The sequence below is a fragment of the Tamandua tetradactyla genome, chromosome 16, assembly GCF_023851605.1.
Source record: "Tamandua tetradactyla isolate mTamTet1 chromosome 16, mTamTet1.pri, whole genome shotgun sequence".
NCBI classification, from domain to species: domain Eukaryota; kingdom Metazoa; phylum Chordata; class Mammalia; order Pilosa; family Myrmecophagidae; genus Tamandua; species Tamandua tetradactyla.
In genome coordinates, this window is record NC_135342.1 from 37,515,823 (window position 1) to 37,521,402 (window position 5,580).

A 5,580-nucleotide genomic window follows, 5' to 3' on the forward strand; every position below is an offset into this window, starting at 1 on the left:
CTTCTAAGAAATCATTCTATTTATGAAACATGCTTATCATAAAGACTTTGAAGAAGGCAGAAATGTACAATAAAAAGGTTTTTAAAAAGTCACATAAATCCCAATATCTTAGCCAAACATAATTTCAGATACTTGGGGGTACAGATATATGGATAGGTGGCAACATAGATAAATATACTTTTTTTACAGTATAGTTTCCAAAATATAGTGCCTCTGAATTTTAAAATATAAACAAACGTTCTTGATTTACTAGTTTTCAAAGTAGTGAAATAGATACAGCATTTTTTTGGGAATGGAAAACATGCTTGGTAGTTACTTCATTCTTTTTCTCTTTTTTAAAAGCACAACCTGTAAGGCCGTCTGTTTTTCTCTGAAGGAACGTTTATTTTTTGACCAGACATTCTGGTTATACGCACCATCATAAAGTTCTCTGTTTTTTCTTCTCTTTATTTGTGGAACTGGAAAATGGATTCACTTTGATTTTCTTCCTTCAAAGTCTTTCCCGTCTGTCTTTCCAGCCATGGCAGTTGCTAGTCGTGTCTCCTTGTCAGACGCGGGCTTTTCATGAAGGCGCTCAATGTCCCCAAGTGAAAGTAACTCGCCCCCGGGCTCCTCATCATTGTCTATTTCGATGTATTTCTTCTTTTCGGCTTTCCCAGTGGCATTACTGAGTTCTTTCCTCATTGGAGCCATGCGGATTTTCTGGAAGTCGTCCTGAGTTAAGACCCAAATAGCGCTGATGGCCGCAGCTTTCGCATTCCGCTCTTGCGTGGACGTGCTGCTCAGCTTCTTGGACATTTCTTGCTGTTTTCCATCAAGGAGTGGTGCACATCCACCCGTTCACCGTCGGCACCCTCCTTCTCGCTGAGACTGGCACTTTCCCATGCATTTTCAGCATTTTCTTCCTCTTCCTCAACTTCCAGAACTTCTGCTCCTGGAATGCAATCTTAAGCATCTAATTTTCCATATTCTTGAATCCTTGCTTCAACTGAAGCTTCTGTAGGCTTACCCCGGAATTTCTTCTGCAACATCTGAGGATTTAGTGTTCGGAAGAGCTGAATCAAAGTTCTAGCAGATATCATTGCATTCTTACCTTTGTGTGTTTTATACTGGGCCAGGTCTTGAAGAAGTTCTCTATTCATGGCTAGAGGACCTCGAGCTGTTATCTCTTTTATAACATTGAGTCTTATTGTCATGACTTCACCAGAGTGCTTGTCAGTAACAGAATTGTTGGCCATGGTTGTGAGCAATGACTGAATGATCTCTGGGGGTACCAGGTGTTTGTGCAGCAAACAGAGGGACTTTTGTTACTTCTTTTAGTGGGATTGCACAAAGGGATAGAAGTTAAAGAGAAAAAGTTAATGAATTCCCACCAATCTTTAGAAAAGGTTCATGGCATCATCTTCACTTCAAACCCCTCCTTAGAGGTCTCTAGTTGCTTTAGTAATTTTTCTGAAAAATCTTGGGGATCATGAATCAAATGAATAGCTGAAAAGTTAAACACTTCTGACTTTTTCTTCTTTTGGTTTTTTGAGTACTTTCATCATCTTTTTCAACCTTTTCTTGTGTTTGGAGCTTTTCTTCCCTGTGGCATACTGCACTAGCAGATCTCTTGCTGTTGGTCGTTCATCTTTGGATTCTGAGCCACTGTTCTTTTTCTCCTCTTCATCTTTCCCTAGGAAGATTATCAAAGCAGCAACTGATATCTTGGTGACTTTGGAGAAGCATGCGGTTGTGCCAACATTGACAGTTTTGGCATCATTCCAGATATTTCTTTTGTAGAAAAGAAACCATCACATCTAAAGATATTTTGGCTGCAGTTGCTTTGCTGTCTCTTAACATGGTGTACATGAAATTCTACAATACTGTATTCACTTTATTGTTCTTGTGTTTTTCATTTATGTTCTTGATATCAGTCACAATATGAGTGTACAAAGTCTTTTGCAGAAGTTTATAATGGCAACTCAGAATTTCAAAGAAGACTTTTGTACACTCATCAAGATTTTAGCAAGCTTGATGGATTGATGAGATTCTTATTTCTCAGTGAGATCAAAGCTTTGCAAAATGTCATTTGAAGATCTGGAGCAAGACAGTGTGATTGTAAGAGAGCAGATCTTTCAGATTCTAGGTAGCAGTGATCAATCTGTGCCATTAAGCATCACTAGCTCCGCCAGTTCTTTCCTGGGTTTATTTGGTTGTAATTTGAAAATCTCCACATTGGGTTTGTAGTAATTGTATTGCTGTAGAAACACCTCGATGTAGGCGGGTGGGTCTTGCTTGATCAGATTCTGCAACTGCAGCAGGTTGTTGGGCAGCTGGCTGTTGTTCCTGCTGGACCTGCTGACTGCAGACTGGCTCAGCAACGAACGGTTCTCAGGAAATCCGCACCAGAAAATCCACACCGCTTGGAATGGTGCTTCTGGGTACGACATGATGCATAGATTTTATAAGTCAACGTTATTTCAAAATACAAAGTATTACACTCAACTTTACTAGAATTTAAGAGGAAAAATGTACCTGAAATGAAACTGAGAGGTTTGTGAACTTCAAAATTTTAAAAAAGACATAAAAAGTAATTTCTTAGGAGAGCCATTACAAATAAAAAAGAGAGATGATGAAGAATATCAGGATTTTATAGTTATTATTTTAAAAAACAATTTGCTTCAAGTTTGTTTAAATATCTTAAATCTCCTTCCCTCCTATCCCCATTTTTGCTTTCCACTTGATTAATAAAGTTTTTATTTTTCTACTGTGTTGATTTAAAAAAATGAATTTTATTTTTAATTTTTTAATGATTATCCTTATTTTTCCTTAAATACATTTTTTATGTCTTGATAATAGTCTATTGCTGTCTTCTTTGAAAGATGAGATATTGATATTATACTTCTCCTGTTTTATCCCCATTTAATCTCCTGACAGTTAGTTCAAGTATTGCTTTTATCTTGTCCAGGTTAATTTGTTTCATATTCTGTTTTGTAACCATAAGTCATTAAGTCTATGATTTCTATATTCGTCACTGGTTCTTTTACCCCAATGTCTCAATTCCTGTTATGTTTATCATTATTATGACTTATTTGTTAATTGGATGGATTTAATTTTGAATAGTTATTTTTTTTCCCTGAAGAATGATTCATGGATTTTATAATTCCTGAAGTATTTACTGTTTCAAAAAATCTATTCCTTGCTTTTATATATGAATAGCTTTGCCTAGGCATAATATTCTTGGCTCATTTTTTCTTTCTTCGTTACCCTAAGACATTAATATCTTTTCTTCTGGCTTTGAAGAAAAGACTGTAGAGAAGCCAGAGACTAGCATGATTTCCCCATTGTGCGTGATTTTGCTCTTTCTACCTGGATGTGTGAAAGTGGGAAGACTGTAGGTTTTCAATGTAGAAAAAACAAAAGAACCTTCTATTGGAAGAATATGCCATTTAGGGCTTTTGCATCTGGAGAGGAGAAGATAATACTTGGCTTCAAAGTTTTAAAATTTCAAAGGACAGGCTAACTCTCATTAGGGGCTAATGCAGCTGGTGACTTTAAAGTTGAAGCCAATCCTCATTCACCATTCCAAAAATTGTAGCACTTTTAAGAATTATGCTAAATCTACTCTGCTTATGCTCTATAAATGGAGCAACAAAGCCTGGATGACAGCGTATCGTTTATAATGTGGTTTTCTACATATTTTAAGCCCACTGTTGAGATCTACTGCAACAGAAAAATAGATTTATTTCAAAATAGTTCAGATTGACAATGCACCTGATTACTCAAGAACTCTAATGGTGATATACAATGAGACTAATATTTTTTTCATGCCTGCTAACACAAAATCCCATGGATGAAGGAGTAAATTTTGTCTCTCAAGTCTTATCATTTAAAAATACAGTTTGAAAGAAGTTGTTTCCAACCTTCATGGATGACTTTGAGGAATTCAGGACTTCAGCAGAAGAAGTAACTGCAGATGTGGTGGAAACAACAAGAGAATAGAGTTAAAAGTGGAGCCTCAAGATGTGATGGAATTACTACAATCACATGATAAAACTTCAGTGGATGAAGAGTTGCTTCTTATGGATGAACAAATGAAATGTCCCAAGGTTTGCACCACCTACATAAGAATGTATACCATAAATGCAAGGAATATCCCAGGGCTTTGGAACATTTCCCCATTCAGTTGGTGGCCCTGTAGCCTTTACTCCCTTTGGGGAGCATCAGCCATGTTGTTCACTTTCCCCAATACTTATTTATTCTCAACAACAATTTTCACTCTTTAGAGTGAGAAAAAGAAAAGAAAGATAAGTTTATTGTTTTAGTTTCCTGGATGCTAAAACAAATACCACACAATGGATTGGCTTAAACAGTGGGAATTTATTGGCTCACAGTTTTGAAGAAAGGAGAAATCCAAAATTGAGGCATCAGCAAGACAATGCTTTCCCCCCCAAAGACTGTGACATTCTGGGGCTGGCTGCCAGTGACCCTTCATCCTTGGAGTTTCTGTCACATGGCAATGCACATGGTGTGATATCTTCTTTCTCCTCCAGGTTCCACTGACTTCTGGTTTCTTCCCTGTGGCTTTCTCTCTTTCTCTCTGAATTTCATTCTGCTTATAAAGGAATCCAGTAATCTGGATTCAGCTGGCCATCCCTTAATTAAAAATAACATCTTCAAAAGGTCCTATTACAATGGGCTTATATGTGTTCTGGTTTGCTAGGTGCTGGAATGCAATATAACAGAAATGGAATGGCTTTAGAAAGGGAGAATTTAATAAGTTGCTAGTTTACAGATCTAAGGCCGAGAAAATGTCCCAATTAAAGCAAGTCTATAAACATGTCCAATCTAAGGCATCCAGGGAAAGATACCTTGGTTCCAGAAGGCTGATGACATTCAGCATTTTTCTCTCAACTGGGAGGGCATGTGGCGAACATGGTGACAGTCTGCTAGCTTTTCTCTCCTGGCTTCTTGTTTCATGAAGCTCCCCAGGAGGCATTTTCCTTCATCTCCAGGAGTAGGAAATGGCTAGTAGACTCTCTGCTTTGTGGTTCTGCAGTGTTCTGAAGCTTTCTCCAAAATACTTCTTCTTTTACAAGATTCCGGTAAACTAATCAAGACCCACGTAGAATGGGTAGAGACATGTCTCCATCTAATGCTCACATTGATTGAGTCACACCTCCATGGAGATAACCTAATCAAGTTACCAATTCTAGTACTGAATAGGAATTAGAAGAAACCGTTGTGCCCACAAGATTGATTAGGATTAAAACATGGCTTTCTAGGGTACATAAATCCTTTAAAACCAGCACAATGTGGATAAGAATGGATTAAGATTAAGAATATGTTTTTCTGGAGTACATAGTTCCAAGTCACCACAGGTCCTCTCTCAGCTTCCCTAGAAACTGATCTGAGGATTGGTGCGCAAATGATTAAATGAAGAAGAGCTTCTAGGGGAGAATGGTGATAGACTGGAGAAGTGGGACAGGATAGTGGATGAAGCCAAGCAAAGTGTGAATTCTGGTAAAAACCCTCAGAACATGGTGTCATTCTGATCCTGCAGTGTTAGACCTCATTATTGTCGAGACCTGGGTCCAG

At 37.8% G+C, this 5,580-nt stretch overlaps 1 pseudogene; it reads right to left on the bottom strand.

The window, feature by feature from the left end:
• Positions 1-312: 312 nt before the first annotated feature.
• Positions 313-2,330, bottom strand: LOC143660266 (protein SDA1 homolog pseudogene; annotated as a pseudogene).
• Positions 2,331-5,580: the final 3,250 nt, after the last annotated feature.